Genomic DNA, 20,285 nt, shown 5'->3' with positions numbered 1-20,285 from the left:
TCAACCTTGCAAGAAGGATATGCACAATAGTGTCAGAACAAAATACCAGGAACTTTAGACTGCAAGAACTCAAAAACACCCTAATTGACAGACATTACCCAGCTCAACTCATAGAGGATGGGATCAGACGTGCAACAGAAATCAACATAGAAACTTTAAGAAAAGTTCAACACAACAACACACCTTCCCCGAAAATACTACCTTACATATCTACATACAACCCCAGAAACAAAGAAGCCTTCACCATCATCACCCAGAATTTACCAATATTTCATAAAAACCCAAAATTAAAGGAATTCTAAACATACACCAAATCATCAAAAGCTACAAACAGCCTAAATCACTTAAAAAGATTCTCACAAAGGCAAAATTGTCTTCTAAAATTACGGATGCAAAAGTAAAAAAATGTGGTAGATCGAACTGTGCAACATGTCCTAACCTATTGGAAGGATCAGAATTCTTTAAAGAGGGACAGAAATTTAAGATCAAATCTAACTTTACTTGTGCCTCTGAAAACATAATTTATGTTATTAAATGCTCGGGCTGCCACCAAGACTACGTGGGTTCCACGGGACTATCACTCAGGCGCAGATGCACACTGCATCGACAACAGATTGCATTCCCAGAATATAGAATGATACCTTTTAGTGAGCACATTGAGAAATGCGCAAAGCAACTACTGCCACAATTTTTAATCTTCCCATTTTACCAATGTGCTTTCGGATCATCAACACAAATGAGACTGAACAAGGAAACATTCTTCATTGAAAAGTACAACCCAGACTCAACCAGCCGAACATACTGACACAGAGAAATTAACAAGGAAAAGGGAAAAAAATTTTTAAGCGATTATCTCCCCTACACCGGAAAAAATCACTCACTACCTCCCCTTATTTAGAAATCTCCTGGAAATAAAAACAACGATAATTCCATGCAATATAAACATAACGTCACAAGAAATTTGAAAAGCTACACGCGAAACCGGTAATTTCTTTAAAAATTTTAAAATTATGTCATTTTAAGGAAAGGGAAAAAAATTTTTCCAATATTCTCCAGACATTTTGACACAAATATATATTTTTTTTAACATTAAGCCTTCTGTCGTTTTTTCACACTTTACTATTTTCTTATATATATATATATATATATATATATATATATTATATATATATGGCAAATGAAAAACGGAAGGTGGCATATATGAGAATTTATTATAATCGCAACAATTGTTTTGACACAGCTAGCATCGATTCCTCATGGGTGGGACACTCGACAACTGGTTCAGGAGTATCCGGTGGTGCAGTTGCATCTCGTCAGGGGATAAATAAATACAACTCGTTAAATGTAAGAACTTCCTATGAACAAGGCTGCGTGGCGTTCAATTATAAATAAATAAGAAATACACATTATGTACAAGACATCACAAACGAGGGAAAAATTTGTAAGCACACGAGAGAAAAGTACAGGACAAAAATCAAAACAAGATAACTTGCTCGTCAGTTGTCGACTGCTTGTTACTACCCATTTCGTCATTTCGTGCTTTTAACGACAAGATAGAAATACTTCTTAAGACAGTAGCATCCAGAAATTTTTTAAATATAAACTTTGTGGGGAGTTAGGGCTTCGAACGAACAAACAGCAGAGTGGAGTGCAGAGTAAACAATCGACAAAGTCAAACATTAAGGGCTGTTAAGCCAAGACGCATTGTAATGGGTAACGCCTGGGTGAAATTTTGAAAGGATATAGAATAAATGGGAGAGAAGAAAAATAGTAGAAGAGAAAAAGGTGTCGAGAAGCGAAAGAAGAGGGAGATGACGTCCAGCTGTTTGGACATCACATCCAAAAAAGACCGAGACGAGAAAAAAGGCTTATAATCACGTGAACAAGAGAGAGGATGAAAGAAAGAAATGGGATGAGGGAAAGAAACAAAGGGAGTGAGAAGGGAGGAAGAACAAAAGATAGTATGGAGTGAAAGAAAGACAAAGAGGGAGGGGAAGGAAAGGAAACTATAGAGGATTATAGAGGGATAGAGAGAAAGAAAGAAAGAAAACGAGAGAGTCAAGGAGGAAAAATGCGAGAGAGAGAGAGAGAGAGGGGGGAAAGGAGAAGAATAGGGAAAGGGTAGGAGAGAAAAACAGAAAGGAAGAAGAAAAAGATAGGGAGATAGATAGAAAAGAGATAGAATAAGTGTGCGCATCGTAATTATTAAGATAAAACTTACTTAGAAAAGGATGCGTGGCGTTCGATCATATAATAATATAAATAATGTTCTCGCTTCTCATTCTGTCTACGTTTTTTTATGTCCTGTACCCATATATGCATGTATATGTACATATATATGTAGGTATGTACATATATGCATGTATATATGCATATATCTATATATCATTTATATTATATGATCGAACGCCACGCATCCTTTTCCAAGTAAGTTTTATTTTAATAATTACGATGCGCACACCTATTCTGTCCCTTTTCTGTCTGTCTATCTCCCTCTCTTGTTCTTCCTTTATGTTTTTCTCTCCCATCCTTTCCCTATTCTTTTCCTTTCCCCTTCACTGTTCCCTCTCTCTCTCTCTCTCTCTCTCTCACACACACACACACACACACACACACTCTTCCTACTTGACTCTCTCGTTATTCACACGTGACCGACGGCCATTCTTTCTTTCTTCCACTTCCTTCCTAAAGACAAGACGTGCTTTTATCTGTCTCTTCTCAAAGCTCGTTTTTCCAGCGTTCACCACTTCACATCGTCTTGGCTTAACAGCCTTCACGGTTTGATTTTATTGTTTTGTTCTCACAGTGCTGTTTTTGTTACCACTTTCACCCTCCACAAAAAATCCCAAATTTTATTTAATTTGCTTTGCGGGAAGGACTGTTTTAATGAAGTTGCGTCTTGTCCTTACCTTCGAACGCGGAGTAGATAAAACAGGGGACAACTGTTGAAGGGAATGTTCTTAATGTTACATGCTTGTTTCTCTGTTCGTTTTTTCTTTCGATGTTCGAAAAAATTCGTTTTCTATGTTTTTTTTTATATTCTCATTTCTCATTGTGTCTACGTCTTTTTGATGTTCTGTACCCATATATGAATGTATATATACATATATATGTAGGTATATACATACATATATGTATGTATATATTCATATATATATGAATCGCCATGTTGATTCGTTAGCTACTGCACGCATTTTTTTGCTCTCCTTCTTTCTGTGTTTTTCTCTCTCTGTGTATCTTTCTGTTGAAGAGCGTAGGCTCGAAACGTTAAAGACTTGTTTTATTATATTTCCTGAGCGCCATACTAATACAATTGTTCGTTTGTTTTCCACCTGCCTTCGTCTTTTGTTTATTTTCATAAAGCTTCCCGTTATATATATATATATATATATCTATATATATATATATGTATATATATATATATATATATATATATATATAATATTATATATATATATATATATATATATAATATATATATATATATATATATATATATATATGTATATATATATATATATATATATGTGTGTGTGTGTGTGTGTGTGTGTGTGTGTATGGTCGGGTCGTCGGCGACTAAACCGGCAACCCCACCAAGCTTGCTTAGTGAGGACGGTGTTTATTGGACACCTTGCGGGATGAAAAACAAAACCCGTCAAAGGGCGGAGGAACTCTTGAGAGTCAACGGCCATCCAATAAATGTTTTAAGGCTGTCTCATGCGCGGAGACATAGAAATAATCGGACTGGATACCCGATCGCACGGTTAAACCGTTGGGAGTGTAGGACTCCTAGCCTTTGTTAGGGCATCCTTCTAGGAGATGGTAACTCAGGTAACTGGGATAACTCCGATATAAAACCTGCGGCTCAGTGGTTACCGATGATACTGACTTGTTTTTCTTTTCGGATTATGGCTGCTGTAGCTTAGTGAGTGGGATTGACTCAGTGCACAGCCTTTCCTCACTTTAAAAAAAATCTTCTTGCACAGGCATTGCACAATAACAACATTGATTAAGCTTCGCGCAATGGCCATACTCGATAACGAGGGGGCAGCCACCATGTTTGCATGTATGTATGTACTTTATTAAAAGCAGCAGAAATATCACAAAAACTATTACTCAGAGTTTCATTTTCCAGTTTGTCGGACAGTTTTGTTATAATCTAACAAAAATGTCTGACGAACGGGAACGTGAAATTCTGAGTAATAGTTTGTGATATTTCTGCTGCTTTTAACAGAGTATATTACTCTACCTCTGGTATTTGAGTACTCTTTTTTTATAATGGAACTGTGATTATATATATCAGAAAAAATATATTCAAGTCAAAACAATTTATTGCCCTTTATTGGTTTTTATAATTATTTATGTTATATAATATTATATTCTGTTATACATTATATTCAAAGTATTTAATATAATATTATATTATAAATAAATTATTGGATTGTCAATAGAATTTCTCTATATTCAATTATCTTTATAATTGAATTATACCAATATTTATAAGGTACCCAACTAGCGTACCAGTGAATTGGATATTTAACACACTCCTTTGAATGATTTCTTTTCCTCGGTTTGTTACTAATATATATATATATATATATATTATATATATGTATATATATATATATATATATATATATATATGTGTGTGTGTGTGTGTGTGTCTGTGTGTGTATGTATATATATATATATATATATGTATATATATGTATATATATATATATATGTGTGTGTGTGTATATATATATATATACATATATATATATATATATATATATATATATATATATATATATATACATATGTATATATATATACATAGAGAGACAGAGAGCGGCAATGATGCGGATAAACAAATTCGATGCATTAAACATGTTAAATATATTAATCATAATAGACTAGGTATAAAATAGAAAATATGTATATACATATACATGCAAAACGAGAGAAAGCAAAAATGGGGATCTTCAGCTGATGAAATTTTAGGTATAAATATATACAACAACTATTATTTACCTTGCGGAAACAATCCCTTGTAAAAACTTCGGAGTCTAAGTTTGAATTATTTGAGCACTAATATGTGTCTTCTATACTGATAATCTCTGGATCTCATCTTTGGACTATATATATAGTGATGATGATGATGGTGATGATGATGATGATGAGGATGAGGATGAGGATGATGATGATGATGATGATGATGATGATGATACATTTTGTCCACCCTGCTCTCGAAAAACAAAGAGACTTTTATTTACAAAATCTGGGTGGGATTTAAACATTTCATGTTGGAATGTGCGCACTCTTGGATAAGAAGAGTGATTGTAGGCCTGAAAGACGCACTGCACTTGTTGCTCGCGAGCTGAACCGTTATAGCATTGATATAGCTGTACTCTCAGCGACTCGTATAGAAGATGATGGTCAGCTTGAGGAAGTAGGAGGTGCATACACCTTTTTTTGGAAGGGAAGGTAGAAGGGGGAGCGCAAAGAGGCTGGTGTTGGCTTTGCAGTACGATCTGATATTTGTACTTTGCTACTGTTTTTACTCATGCTTTTGCTAAGGTTAGCTCTCTGGGAATATGTCAGATATCGATCTTCTGGCCGCCTCTTTAATCTGCGCCGATTTGCTTCCAATTGAAAAGTTCTCCAGTCTATTATTTGTGACCTCCTTTATGCAGATGACTGTGACTTAGTCATACAGTAGATGACATGCAAATACTCATGAATTATATTTCTGCTTCTTGCAAGGTATTTGGACTTAGCATTAGCCTGGACAAGACTGTTTCAGCCAGCCTGCACCAGGAAATCCATATGTGAAACCAGCTATCTTGGTTGAAGGAACTATTCTGAAGGTAGTAGACAAGTTTGTCCACCTGAGCAGTACACTCAGTCGTTCTTGCTCCCTGGATGAGTAAATATCTTTCAGGCTGCAGAGAGCAATTCCTTCCGATCTCTCCAGTCTCGTGTCTGGTCCCAGCATAGCATCAGTAGGCAAACAAAAATTGCTATGTACCGTGGATATGTACTGACATCGCTCCTCTACTCATGTGAATCATTGACCTTTTACAAACGTCATGTAAGGGTCCTTGAACGCTTTCATCAGAAATGTCTCAGACACATTCTCAATGTTGGCTGGACCTTAAAAATTACAGACACACGGGTTCTGAGGACTGCTGATATCCTGATTATTGAGGCGATGGTTCACAAGCACCGGTTACGTTGGACTGGATACCTTATTAGAATGAAGGATAGCAAGATCCCTAAGCAGATGCTATATGGTGAATGGAAAGAGACCCAAGCAGAAACCAAAACTGCGATTTAAGGACTGTGTCAAGTCCTCATTAAAGGCCTGTGATATGCAGGAGACTGACTGGGAGAACAATGCTTGTCATCGTCACAGATGGAGGAAGCAGGTTAAAGAAGGGGGTCGACACTTTTGAGACAGCACGTATTCAGCATGAAGAACTTAAACGTGCTGCGCGAAAGCGCGCGGCTAGAGTAGTGAATGGGGAAAGCTTGGTCTGCAATGTTTGCTGTCGTGTATGCTTGTCAAGAGCAGGGTTCATTAGCCACCAACGGAGCTGAAAATGCAAAATATAAGTTAGTCCTAGAGCTCACAATGTTCCTGAAGGTCAGCAATGGTCTTCCTCGGTCACGAGTGGACGGCCATCATCATACATACATATTTATTTAAATTGGACGGATTTGTGTCCTCGTCTTGTTTGTTGATACCACAACGTAAATCTCCGTAATACTCTGTATATGTGCTTGCATGTGTTACGTATGCATGCAAATATATATACAAACGAATATATTCTTTCGCTGTCTCTACCCCTTCTTTATTCTATTGTATACTCATTTTCTAAATTTGTTTAGTACTGATTGAATATATCACAGAAGGGGACACACAATCATGCACATTTTTACACATTCATATACAACTGGATCCATTTTTATCTGTCTCAGTCTCTTTCGCTCTCTTTCTCTCTCTTTTTCTCACTCCCTCTCTCTCTCTATCCCTCTCTGTGTAACTCGGTCCTCCTACTGCTTCACTCATTCTTAACGAATAGAGTATCTGTTTATCTTTCCTCCACATATTTACCTCCAACCTTCCTCTTTTGCATATACATAATCATACTCATGTAGATAGACATGTGTGCGTGTGCGAATTCATCTATGTAAGTGTTTATACGTTAATGTATGAGTACAAGTATATATAAACGTCTGCATATTTTTAAGACTGGAGTTGAATGTTATTGGGCACGTATATATATATATTGTGTTTATATGTGTGTGTGTATGCGTGTGCATGTGTGTGTGTGTGTGTATTCCTGCGTGTATACTCATAATTAGGTGATGTATTCTAAATTAGACTTTCTTACATTGTCTTTAGTTTTCCATTATGTTTTCCTTCCTACTCTTTCGCCTTTGTTACTCCCCTTCACCTTCACCTTCCGTTTAGTTTTTTTTTTTTTTCTTATTCTTATTGATTACTTTAAACTGCTAGCATTTCTATATACTGAACATCAATGATCGGCAGTACTCTTATTTATGACGATATTTCGTTCGATATTAGGTTCCATTTCCTATTTTCTCAACAGGATCACATTGTATATTTCACGTATATTTCATTGTATATTTTCTATGTTCACCTATTGTTAAAATAGGCATTAAAACGTATCGATAACAATTGGAAATACAAGAGCACCACATATAAGAATAATATAAATACAATCACAAGCCTAACAGCTCATGATAGCGACGACTATGGAAATTAGAAACAAGCATGAGCACAATGACATGAATGACAGCTACACCCATGACAACAGCATAAGTTAAATATCACATAGAATTTAGTGGGAAGACAGTAACGGCTTTATGAGAAGCGGCATTGAAACAAGATAACATTAAAGACATCAACAGTAACCACAAGAATATCAGCAAGAAAACACTAAAAGCAGTAACCATTCAAACATTGACGACAATAGAAGCGGAAATAGTTAATATTGATATATCTACGTCACCTACCAAAATACAATTGATACATTAATATTATTATTAATATTTATTATCATTGATGGTCAAATCATGTCAAGAACAAATTTACCTTTTATCCTTGAAATGATTACAGTACCAATCAAATATTGATACCAATAGTTGATACAGATAACTGCACCCCTCTGTTCAATGAGTATATTAGAAACATTATTATTATTTTTTAAACCCAAATTTTGTTGGAACACTTGGATTCTTACATGAGTAGAGGGCTTGCTACTTATAGCGTACGACACCATGCTATCTGTTCTCTTTAAGTGTTTTGTACTTTCCTGATAATTCACATGGTTTACTTTATCCACCACCATTAAGTCAGGTTTGTTGTGCCCGAACATCTGGTCCATTTAAACTGGGAAATCCCACAGGGTTTTGCAAGTTTCCGACTCAGTCACTCCCTGCGGTTTGCGGTCGTACCATGCTTTATTTCTCTAACCTTCACTTTTCACACACGTAGTTTCCAATGCTGACACTTTGCTACTTCATCAAGGCGCTATAACTTATACTTGCTTTGGGCAACTGTAAAACATTCATATACAAATTCATTACATATTCGGCACAACGGAGGCACTCATTTCTAAGATTGACATACCAATTTGTAGCCAAAGATTGATCTTGTAATGCAAGTATAATGCCCTACTACTATTATTACTTCGTCATGCAGTGTAGTTGGAAATGCACCTCAAGTTACATCAAATATCGGAGACTTTCTTTAAAATGTCCATAGTACTTAGCAAAGCTATCTTTTTTATGGCACCAATCTTGCATGGTATTCCTAAAAGCCTTGAGAAGTCTTTGACAAGGGTTTGCCCCCAATGCTCCATTCATAACTGGTATTATTATTGTTATTATTTTCATATACACACAACAGATTAGACTATTGGAAAAGAAAAAATCAAAACATCGGGCTACCACAAGTAACATTAGATATCAAGAAAACCTAAGTATCTCAGCCATCCCTAATATCTTAGCTATCCCTAATAACACTGTTTTCTGGAACTGTAATAAACTAGGTTTTATTGCCTATTTCCTCTATCCATCTGTTCAGATTTTTATGCATAGTTCCCAATGCACCTATGACTACTGGGATACATTTTATCCGCATTTCCCTTAATATCTGTAATTCAATGGCTAGGTCCTGGTACTTTTCTATTTTTTCTACATCTCTCATATTGATTTTTTTCATCATATGGGACTGTAAAGTCTATTATCAAATACTTTTTATTCTCTACTAAATCAGGCCTTCTAGCTTCTTCTATTACATTGTCAGTCTGAATGTTGAAGTCTCACAACATCTTGTATTTCTTACTTTTAGTACTTTACTAGGTTCATGTTCATACTATTTATCAGTATGTTCAAATCCTAGCTTTCTACATAACTCCTGGTGGATTACTCTCCCTAGGTTGTCATGTCTTTCTTGTATTCTTTCTGTACCAGCATGCTACATTCACTTATAAGTAACGCTTTCTTCTTTTGATTTGCATAATCTACATGGGAATCTAATTGTTTTTTGTATAACTTGGCTTTTATCCAATTGGTCCTCAATGCTTGATTTTGTGTAGCTACTAACAAGCTTTCTCCCTTTTCAGCTTTGCTTTCTGCAGCCACAACCATCTCTCACAACTTCTATTGGCTGAAACTATTTTGGGGAATATAAAGCTAAATGGTCCGAATCAAGTGAAGGCCAGCCAGATGTTTTCTGTCCCTTCTTCTAGTTTTTAAGTTCGTTTGGGTTTTTGGTCTCTCTATGTCTTGCTGTGATTCTAGCAGCTTTTGATAAACTTTCTTCACTGTTACCTACATAGGAGTTTATATCTTCTCTAGCTACGCCCATGCAGTCTCCTACTGATATTAACCTTCTTCCGCCTTTCCTTCTAGGTAAGTATAATCTTGCTACTCCTCCACTGACATTGACTTCCTTCCTTGTTCTTCTGTCTAGCTTTGCTAGTTCAGTTTTTGTCCAATCTACAAAAGTTGCTGAGTATCTAAGTAATGATACTGCCCAGGTATTTACAGCCTTCACTTGATTCGGACAATTTAGCTTCGACTTCATTAGCTTCCTCACCTGCTGATGTACTCCTCAATTTTCGTTTTCATGTCTATGTTTGGTACTCTATCAGATTCTAATACTCCTAGATACTTATAACTTTCTCCTCCTTTCAATGATTTTAATGCCTGGCTATTTGGTAATTGGATGCCTTCCCTGCTGACTACATGTCCCCTTCTCATGACTAATATTGCACACTGATTTATGCCAAATTCCATGCGTATATCTTTGCTGAAGGGTCTTACAGTCTGTATTAAGAAATCTATCTCTTTTTCATTCTTACTAAAAAAAACTTCAGATCATCCACGTAGAGCAAATTGTTAATTCTTCCCTTACTATTTCTGAAGTGATGCCCTGCCTTTGCCATCCTTAATACTAAACTGAGGGGGATCAGGCATAAGACAAATATTGAAGGGAACAACGATTCTCCCTAGAAAATTTCTCTTTTGATATTAACTTTCCCTTAGATTGTGTCAGCTGAGTAGGGATCTACTTTCCATTTCTTCGTGCTAAAGCTAAATAATTCTCTTATGTTGTCTTCTACACTGCATATACTCAAACATTCACTTATCCATGAATGTGGAATCATGTCATAGGTTTTATTATAATCTATCCATGCTATTGTTAGATTTTTCTTTCTAGCATTTACTTCATTCAGAATTGCTTTGTCTATATATAATAGATCATGTGTCCCTCTAGCCTTCTTCTTGCATCCTTTCTGTTCTTTGGTTGTCAAGGTGCTCGTAAAAGCTTTTCGAACGCATTCCTGTCAACAGCTTCCATACTAACGGTAAGAAAGTGATTTGTCTATAGTTGCTAGCTGTATTACCCCTGCTTTTATCATTCGTAATGGCTATTGTCATTCCTCTAGTCATCCAATCTGATATTATTCCTCCATTAAGGCAATCCTGAAGTTGTTACCTCAACCTCCCATGTAAGCTACTAAAGTTCTTTAAAGTTCTTTACTCTATTATTTACTGATGCTGTATTGGGATAACAGCTGTAGTCAGTCTGCATCTTTACTGAACCACTGCCGAGTTAGAGGTTTTTCCATAAAGGTCCAGCTTCATTGTCACTCTTACAATCAGCGAAACTCCTATCTCTCATAAACTGAGGTAAGGTAACATTTGTCACCAGCATCATCACCACTATTATTTTTCGACATCTGATAGTTTCAAGCAACTTTCTTCTGTTGAGTATCGGCCTTTTACGCCATATGTGGGCTTTGTTCATTGTGTTGTATATTTACGGTATGAGTTTATTCCTGTATGATTGTGGAGGAGTGTTGCATAGTAGTGTATGTAAATCATAAATCAGCTATTCATATTATTTATGGTTATCTGTCCACAGTTCTTTCTTTTTTGGTTGGTTTTGTTATGTGTTCGTTTTTACAGCATTTACTTTTTAACTGAAAACCCACGGAAATGTGTTGATATTTCTTTCGTAATTATAATTATTATTAATGTATCAGCGAGAGACCGAGAAGAAACAGCAATGTGCATATATAATATATAGAGGTCTTGTATAATTATGGATGTATATGTAATTAAATTTTAAAATTTAATTACAGGTTTGCAGCTTTCGTGTAGAAATATTGCAGTCTATGTGTTTACATTTTACGCACGTGTTGGCGGTGAATCTGGGGGAAATTAATTTTTCATATTTGTATACTCCATATAAGAAGAATTTTTCAGTTTGGCTTACATTAAGTCATATTTTTCTTTCATTTTTTTTGCGGATTTTTAATTCCTGCTTCTTGATGGTTATTATTATTGATGTTGTTGTTATTCTTAAGGCGGCGAGCGCGCAGAATCATTAGCACGCCAGGCGAAATACTTAGCGGTATTTCGTCTGCCGCTACTTTCTGAGTTCAAATTCTGCTCGAAGTCGACTTTGCCTTTCTTCTTTTCGGGGTCCAGTTGCGTACTGGAGTCGATCTAATCGACTGGTCCTCTCCCTAAAAATTTCGGGTCTTGTGCCTAGAGTAAAAAAATTATAATTATTATTATCATTATTATTATTATTATTATTATTATTATTATTATTATTATTATTATTATTATTTATAGTTCCTTTCATTATAACTTATCACATCTAGACTCACCATCTTATTGGATTCAATAGGAGTATCCTTGATCAATTCTGTGAAGTGGGTGGAATTCTTCACGTACGATGTTGACTTTCCTGCTAATGGACGGATTATATCTACGTTTCTTCCTTAGTGACTTCCCAAACCAAACATCACTAAGGAAGAAACATCCGCTATCAAAAGACTACAGTGTGACAATTCCATCATAATTCTTCCAGCAGACAAGGGAAATGCTACAGTGGTGAGGAACAAGTCTGACTACTCGATTAGCCTGGATCACGCTGTCAATGTTGATTGGAAAATCCCAGAGGATAGTGACATTCCTACCGTCAACGACTGGCTCAGGATGATGTTCATACTAGTAAGCAGGAGTGCTGATTTTATAGTGTTTACATTTTCCAATGTAAATACTGTCCTACCCTATCGTAGCGAATTTTGTATTCGTTTGGTGTCAGCACAAGACATCCCGAGACGAGATTGTCTACTGTTTCGTCAAATGTGTCGCAGAATCTGCATTTGTAGTCAGAAATGTTTTGAAGAAAGCTATCCTGGTAGTTTCTGGCAAGCAGGCTTTAATCTTGTGCAGCCAATATAAAACCTTCAGTTTCCACTTTCAGTCCTTAACTTCTCAGCCACTAATGGGTTGTTGCTTGGTCTACATCAGCATTACGATTTCGACGAAAATACCGTCCATGCAAGGGATTCTGGCTCCACCGCTCCTCATTTTGTTTCTGCCCGTTCTTGTTTAAAGTCTGCTCGATTCGTTTTGCTTGTTTGGTGGTAGTTACTTCAGGTTCTTCAACTAATTCAGGGTTAATGCCATGTTCCCTGGCGCATTTTCAAGCTTCTTTGACAATAGAATGTGATTTTGTGCTCCGTACAGCCATTCATCCTTCTCCGGCACCCCATTTGTTATTCTGGTAAAACATTGTTGTTTTCCGGTCTATAATTTTCTGGTTGCATTGTGTCTTTGTTTTGGGGAATTATGGTGGTTTGTCCTTCCAGGATCCAGTTTGGTGTTGATTTTGGCTCGCTTATCAATAATTTGAATGCTGTCGCTAAGTGGCTATGTGTACTGGTGAGGTGTTTCAACCAGAAGTTGGGGACCTTGTCTCTCCCAGGAGTTTTCCAGTTGCTGGTACTCTTCAGTCTGTCCGTAATCTCTTGGCCTCTGATGGTGGGCCATATCTGTGGTTCTCTTTTGTTCTTCCGTCCCTTTTTCCCTATTAATCCAGTGAGCATTTTTGTTTTGCTTTTTTGGTTTACTCCATATTGCTTACCAGAATGACTGAATCGCATATGTTGTTGGCAATGCATCTATTTATATAGTTTTTTTGTTTAACTTTCTGTAAAAACTTGAATTCTCAGTTTTGTTGGAGGAAGCGTTCCTGTTTTTTGTACCATTGTACGCAGGAAATCTTTGCTGCTATACCCAGCATTTTTTTTTTCTTTTACCTCCCGTCCATGCAGAGGCTTCTAGCTCCACCGCTCCTGAATTCGTTTCTGCTCGTTCTCCGTTTTGCTTTTTATCGTGGCAGTGGTTTCAGGTTCTTCCTCTAATTCAGGGTTAATTTCAAGTTCCCTGGCAAATTTTCTAGTTTCCTTGGCAATAGAATGTGATTTTTTGTTGATTTCTTCTTTGCAGACCAGCTGCAGCATCCAATCCTCTGTACATTGCTATTGTGGAGGTCTTATAACACAGTTCTACCTGCATCATTACTTCCCCTATTACTTCTAAGTAGGTACAGACGATCGACGTCTGCTTTTGGGTGGTGCATGTTCTTAGATGTTAGTACTTTTCTTGTCTTCATGTACAGGCGTTGGAGTTTTGTAAGATTCCAGTTAATGATGTTAAAACTATATTAGACTACTGGAAGCGCCAGGGTGTTAATGGCTTTAATGCAATTTATAGAGTCGTGTTCAGTTTTTAGTATGATTCATATTCTTTCGCATTTTTCCTTCATAGTAGCGTGTTCTATATCATCTCCTTTGTTTATCCCCAGGTATTTATAGCTTCCTTGTGGGTAAAGTTCCTCGATGGTAGCGTTGGTATCTAATTTAATAGAAGTTGTTTGATTGAGCTTTCCTCTCACAAAAATTGTTTTATTACACTTATCAAGGCCAAAATCCATCCCGATGTCGTTGCCGAACTCTTTAACAGTTGTTAACAGCCCTGCTAACTCGTTGTCATTTCTCGTAAACAGCTTCAGATCTTCCATATAAAGCAGATGATTTACTATAATATTATACATTTTGAACCCATACCTGGTGTTACTCAGTGGGATCAGTGCCATACAAAAGATTAATGTAGAGAGGGAGTCACCTTGAAAGATGCCTCGTTTAATGTTGGTGCTGTTAGACTGGCTCATCCCATTACGATGGTTTAAAAGGAGACGTATATTCCACTCGACCATGCTACCCTGTAAGAATTTGGAAACTACAGTGGAGATCTTGTATATCACAAGGGCCTTGAGTATGTGGGACACTGTCAAACGCTTTCTGTACTTTATCCATGCCATACCCAGGTTCTTTCTGTTGCTCCAGTAATTCTATAAAATCATTTTATTTATGGGTAATTCATGTTTGCATTCATAAGAATTCCTTTCACAACCTTTTGAGCTTGTGGAATGATAGAGTTCTGTTCCAGGAAATTGTATATCTTTTCGGTTAGTATCGAGAAAAGGATCGCGTAGGTGGTGTAGTTGGTCGATAGTTATTTGGAGTTTTCGGGTCTTCAGTTTTTGTAAAAGGTATGTTGTTCCTTCGGTCAGTCAGGTAGGTATTTGTTCTAGGTTCTGAATAACATCAGTTAGAGATGCAGCAAAATTTTGGTGTACTTCTGTCAGACAATTTAGCCAGAAGTTAGGAATTCGGTCTCGTCCTGGAGTTTTCAATTTCTTAGACTTCCTAAGCTCTTCTATTCTTATTCAACTTCATCCAGTCTCACTTTCTCACTTTTTATCCAGTCAGCTTTAGCTTTATATTCTTTTTTGTTGTCTCATATCTTCTTCCAGAACTCTTCCATTTTCTCAGTCTTAGGTGGCTCCTTTACTTCTATCTTATTTTTGCCAATTTATTGGCATCTGTTTTGAACATCTTGTTTTGTCGAGAAAATGAATAGCAATGGTCTCATGCTACTGGAACTTTGCGATGAACATGGACTTTACATTGCAAGCACTCATTTTGTGCACAAAGGTGATCACACAACAACGTGGATGCATCCAAGGTCTAAAATTTGGCCCTTGCTGGATTGTCTTCTCTCCTGGTGCTGTATGAACATTTAATGTGGTTTTAGAGTCAGGTTTTGGCTGCTGTTTCCAGCGTGGTGGTGTCAATCAGAATCCTAAATTATAATTTATACACACACACACATATATATATATATATATATATACTGATATTCACGTCGTTGAATTTTTGAATTTCTGAATTCAATTTTGTTGTTGCAATAAAAGGTGTGTTTACGTATTTGGCTAATATATTAAAGTTTTTAAGTTTTCTTCAGATGTTCGTTTGTCTGTCCAGTTAGAGAATACAGTAGGACTTTTGCAATGAAAAAGGTGTTTACATTTTCGAATAATCAGGATGAGTCAAAAAGAAAAGAAAACAAGTTGTAGATAGAAAAGTTTTAAGGTTTACCAAATATGGTCTTTTGTATGAACGCACAGAGAGTAATGGTAGTGTTCTTAGAATAAAAAGGAGGACGATGTTTACATTTTGGAATACTCAAGGAGAAAGAAAAGGATAGGTATTCACACAGTATTTGTAGATATTAAAGGTTTCTTTTTTTCAAAGCTGATCGTTTGTGTGTTCGAAAGCTATTGTAACTTATTTTATTTTGAGGGAGATTTAAAATATTCACAGAAATTGTAGATATTCCAGTTTGGGGAAATAGTAGGAGGAAGGGCTGTTCACCTTGTTGGATTTTTGAATCTCTGAATTTCGTTTTTTTTTTCTTTTGGAATTTTTCTCTTCTTTTTAAAAGTTTTGCTGTGGTTTACAGTTTTTGTAGTTGTGCAGTATGTATATATTGGCAGGTGATTACTTCATTAATTCATTATCATGCATTTGTGTTGTTACAATAAAAGGCATGTTTACATATTCTGTTTGTCAGGGAAGACGGAAAGACGAAATTGAAGATATTAAAATTTCTAAATTTTTTAGGTGTTCTTTTGTATGTCCGTTCAGAGAAAACTGTGGTGCTTTTTACAATAAAAAGGATGTTTACATTTTCGAATATTCAGGGGAAAAGGAACCGAAAGAAAAGGGAGGTAAAAGTTTTTCACGGAAAATTGTAGATATGAAGTTTTTAAAATTTACTGGAGATGATCTTTTGTCTGAACGAACAGAGAAAACTGTAATGTTCTTAGAGAGGATGTTTACATTTTCGAATACCCAGGGGAAAAGGAAATGATAGGTATTCACAGAAGGTGTAGATATTAAAGGTTTTGAAGCTGATTGCTTATGTGTTCGAAAGCTGTAGATAAGTAAGTTCTTTGACTTATTTTGAGGGAAATTCAAAACACTATTCGTTTCTGTAATTGGTGTGCAAGATTCTTGATGTCAATTCCTGTGTTGAAACAAATCTTGTCTTTTGGGAAAGTCATTATGTCAATACTAATAAACACACCCTCTTGATGAATATCACATCTTTATTGTTAGTCAGATGGTTAAATATCCAACCAACAGACTAATCAATCACTTGTTTAGTGCGTTGGATAAACAATCAACCAGTTTTGTGCTTATCAACTCCATTCGTTGTTATTTCTCGATCTTCAGCCTCAAGGCAAACCTTGGAGGAAGCAGTGTAATGACCTTCCCAAAGCACAATATATATATACATACATGTATGTGTGTGTGTGCATGTGTGTGTTGGTCATCTTAGAATACATAAGTCAGGAGAAAATGCTGTTGTATATGTGTCAGTAGAATGGGTATATTAACTGAAGCATACAGTATTATATATCCATTATGGCTGACTTGGCAACCAGTTTAGCACCAGAGGTTCAACTGAGTGTTAGGTAACAGTCCGATTATGGAACCCTACACTCTTCTGAGGTAGCCATTATGGGATGAAATATGACGACTGCTCTCTATTGCTGGAAGTGAATAGACACATCCGGTTTGTGGTTGTCTTGAAAAAGATGATGAAACTAATTGAGCAGGGGTTTAAGTTAAGAGTTATGTTCCATGATATCAAAAACATCAAAATCTGGTGGTGGTGGTGGATTTGTTGCAAGTCGGTGAGAGTTTTCTGGAAAAAAGCTTATGGGAAATGTGTGTGTCTTTAAGGCTGGTGTTCTCGTGGAAATGAAATGTGTGTATTGATAGGGGTACATACACATCTGTGTTCGTTAGTGTTTTCTTTGGGGCATTTATATATGCATCCAGTGTGTATAGGTGTACAATATGTGTTAAGGGCTCATATTGGGGGCGATGGTAAAATCTTTTAGGCGGTTGTCTGCCGTGCTGGAGCATGTGTTTGTTTGTGGGTACGTTAGTGTATGTTCAGGTCAAGCTCTTTGCCGGACTCCCAGGTATTAGCGGAAGGTCGAAGTTGGGGGACTGGTGGTTATAGTTACGATGGGGCAAGTAGTTATGATAAGATGTACCTCCTTTCATTTGGGCAAAGATTAAAATTTTTAGTTTTGCTCTTCAGATAAATGCCTGGGTGTTGGGAGCTCTTTAAAATCGCTCTTTTCTTAGCCAGGCATAATCTGCACTTCCTGCTGCTATTGAAGTACGTTTTACATTTCTCTAAAATCTTCTACTTTATGTTGTACTCGGTGGCGCTTTTTTCAACGATCATGTATGCTTGGCCAGGGCTGTGGCGATACGTTTCTTCGGGATGTTAAAAGAGGAATTGTGATTGTTATAGCGGGTACTGAAGACGTTTCCAGTTGCTTTTCTATACTCAGCTGAGAGCCATATTTAGGGAAACCCCCAATTCTGATAAATTTGGAAACGACATGCTGTACTGCTTGACATTCGCACAGAAAGCTCCAATACAAAGAGATTGTGAACACAACCGTTGGCTTGCCGTGTCCCCAAAACATGTACCGACAGTGATAAAAACCAAACATCTAGTCAATATCAGGGTGTTTGGAGTGATCACTAGAGATGGCACGAGATTTCGACGTCGTCTGGAGACCGTGGTTGAAGCCAATGCAGATTTTATTGAATAAATTTACTCTTTAGTATTTCAAAATATTTTTATGTAATTTTGGTAAATATATCTGTTAAAATGATATGTCAGTGTTATTTTAATTTTGCATAATTTAGATGATATATTCATCGCACCATGTTTATCTATATAGAAACTAATTTATTTAGTTTGTGCATTAAACATGAAACTAGTTCTGTATTAACCACCGTAATTTTAAAATAAACTTCATTCATCTCACACGCATTTCACACTCATTTCGTGTCAAGATAAATTGTCCATGTTTTATTTAAACATTGATCATTCAATACGTATGGAAGATAAGTTTTTAACTGCTCTCCTCCTTCTCTCTATGTCTATATATATATATATATATATATATATATATATATATATAGAGAGAGAGAGAGAGAGAGAGAGAGAGAGAGAGAGATTCAAATGAATGTGGTACTTAAATTAGAGGCACCAGAATTGTGTGCGGTGTTATCCATATAAATCCATGGGGTGATTATAATCAAAATGAGCAACAGGAATATCTTCGGTAATTTGGTACGATCGTTTCACGCTACATTATTTTATTAAACATTGTAAGTATTACAACAGTTTTAAAATGTTGAGCAATCATCAGCCATTTATAGAGGTTTTCCATCAATACATATACTTATTTTCATGTTAATTGATAGCATTATAAAGAGGGTAGATATACAGACAGAGATGTTGATTTGAAGGTTAAGAACATTAAGGTATTAGAATTTATCTTCTGACTGAAGAATATTCTTAAGTTATTTTGAACTGCTAGAAAGTGGGGAGGGATATTCAGTTGAATGGAGACAAAAGAGATTTTCTATTTATAGAAGTAGGTAGGGGTGAAATAAATGTCAGAGGTTATTCCTAAAGAAAATTAAAGTGGAAAGGGGATTATATTGTCTTAGACTTTACTCCTATTTGGCAATTAGATTTTGTATTAAAAAAACTAGGTCAATGCTAAATGGTCACAATGACCAACCATATACTATCTGCGATTCTGTCTGCGACACGCGCAAGTTCCTCCGGGGTTGCTGTGTCGTTGGTCGACGCCAGAATGCCCTGCATTGGTAAGGGCAGGCGCTGTAGAAAAAGCCGTTTCAGGACCTCTTCTGACAGCAGTTGGTCCTCCATCAGCTGTCTCATTTTACTCAGCAGTTGGGACGGTTTTCTGTCCCCCAACTCTTCTGCAGATACGAGTTGGTTGAGTCGTCTCTGCTGTGATGCGGTAGTTTGCATTATTAATTCCTTGCGGAAAGCTTCGTACGACACCGTGCCTGGCGGTGCCATGACTAGGTCTCTCACCTCAGCCAATACTTCTGGTGGGACTGACCCAATGATGTGCGTGAGTTTTGCAGAGTCGTGCTTGATTCTATTCGCGGCGAATTGTGCTTCTATGTGGACGAACCACAGGGCTGGGTCGTTGGACCAAAAAACCGGGACCTTCATGGTTAAAGCTGCTTGCGTGGTTGGTATATTAGCCTCTGTTGTTGGTTTTGGCGTGCCCATGCTGATTCTTGATATGCTGTTCGCTTGATTCGTTGTCGGGGTCACCAATTGTAGTGGGTATGATTCTTGGCCACTACTTCTGGTCTGATCTGAGGGTAGCCCTTAAAAGGACGGTTATCGCAATCAGATCCGATCCAAAAATAGTCCTAAAAAGGACGGTTATCGCAATTAGATCGGATCTGAGAATAGTCCTAAAAAGGACTGTTATCGCATTCAGATCAGACTTGAATTAGCCCTGAAAAGGACTGTGGTCGTAATCAGCAAAACTGGACAGACGAAAGCAGTAGTTGAAAGGACGAGCAGACAAGAGGTGTAAGTTTATACAGCGATTTATTTCAGGCGTGAAATAGCAGTACAAAGGCCCGAGGCGGCGTGAGTGGCGAGCGTGGCAGGCGAGAGGG

At 36.8% G+C, this 20,285-nt stretch overlaps 1 long non-coding RNA gene across 1 annotated transcript in view; it reads left to right on the top strand.

Annotated features, from left to right (window-relative positions):
* The window catches only part of LOC118764816, a 104,119-nt gene that overhangs the window by 31,732 nt on the left and 52,102 nt on the right, over positions 1 to 20,285 (top strand). Inside the window, exon 2 of the long non-coding RNA XR_005000628.1 lies at positions 14,500 to 14,506. This is a non-coding gene — a long non-coding RNA (uncharacterized LOC118764816). The remainder of the gene's footprint in view (positions 1 to 14,499; positions 14,507 to 20,285) is intronic.

Source organism: Octopus sinensis, linkage group LG9 (genome assembly GCF_006345805.1).
Source record: "Octopus sinensis linkage group LG9, ASM634580v1, whole genome shotgun sequence".
In the NCBI taxonomy this organism is placed as follows: Eukaryota; Metazoa; Mollusca; class Cephalopoda; order Octopoda; family Octopodidae; genus Octopus; species Octopus sinensis.
This window is presented reverse-complemented; position numbering and strand designations above follow the sequence as displayed.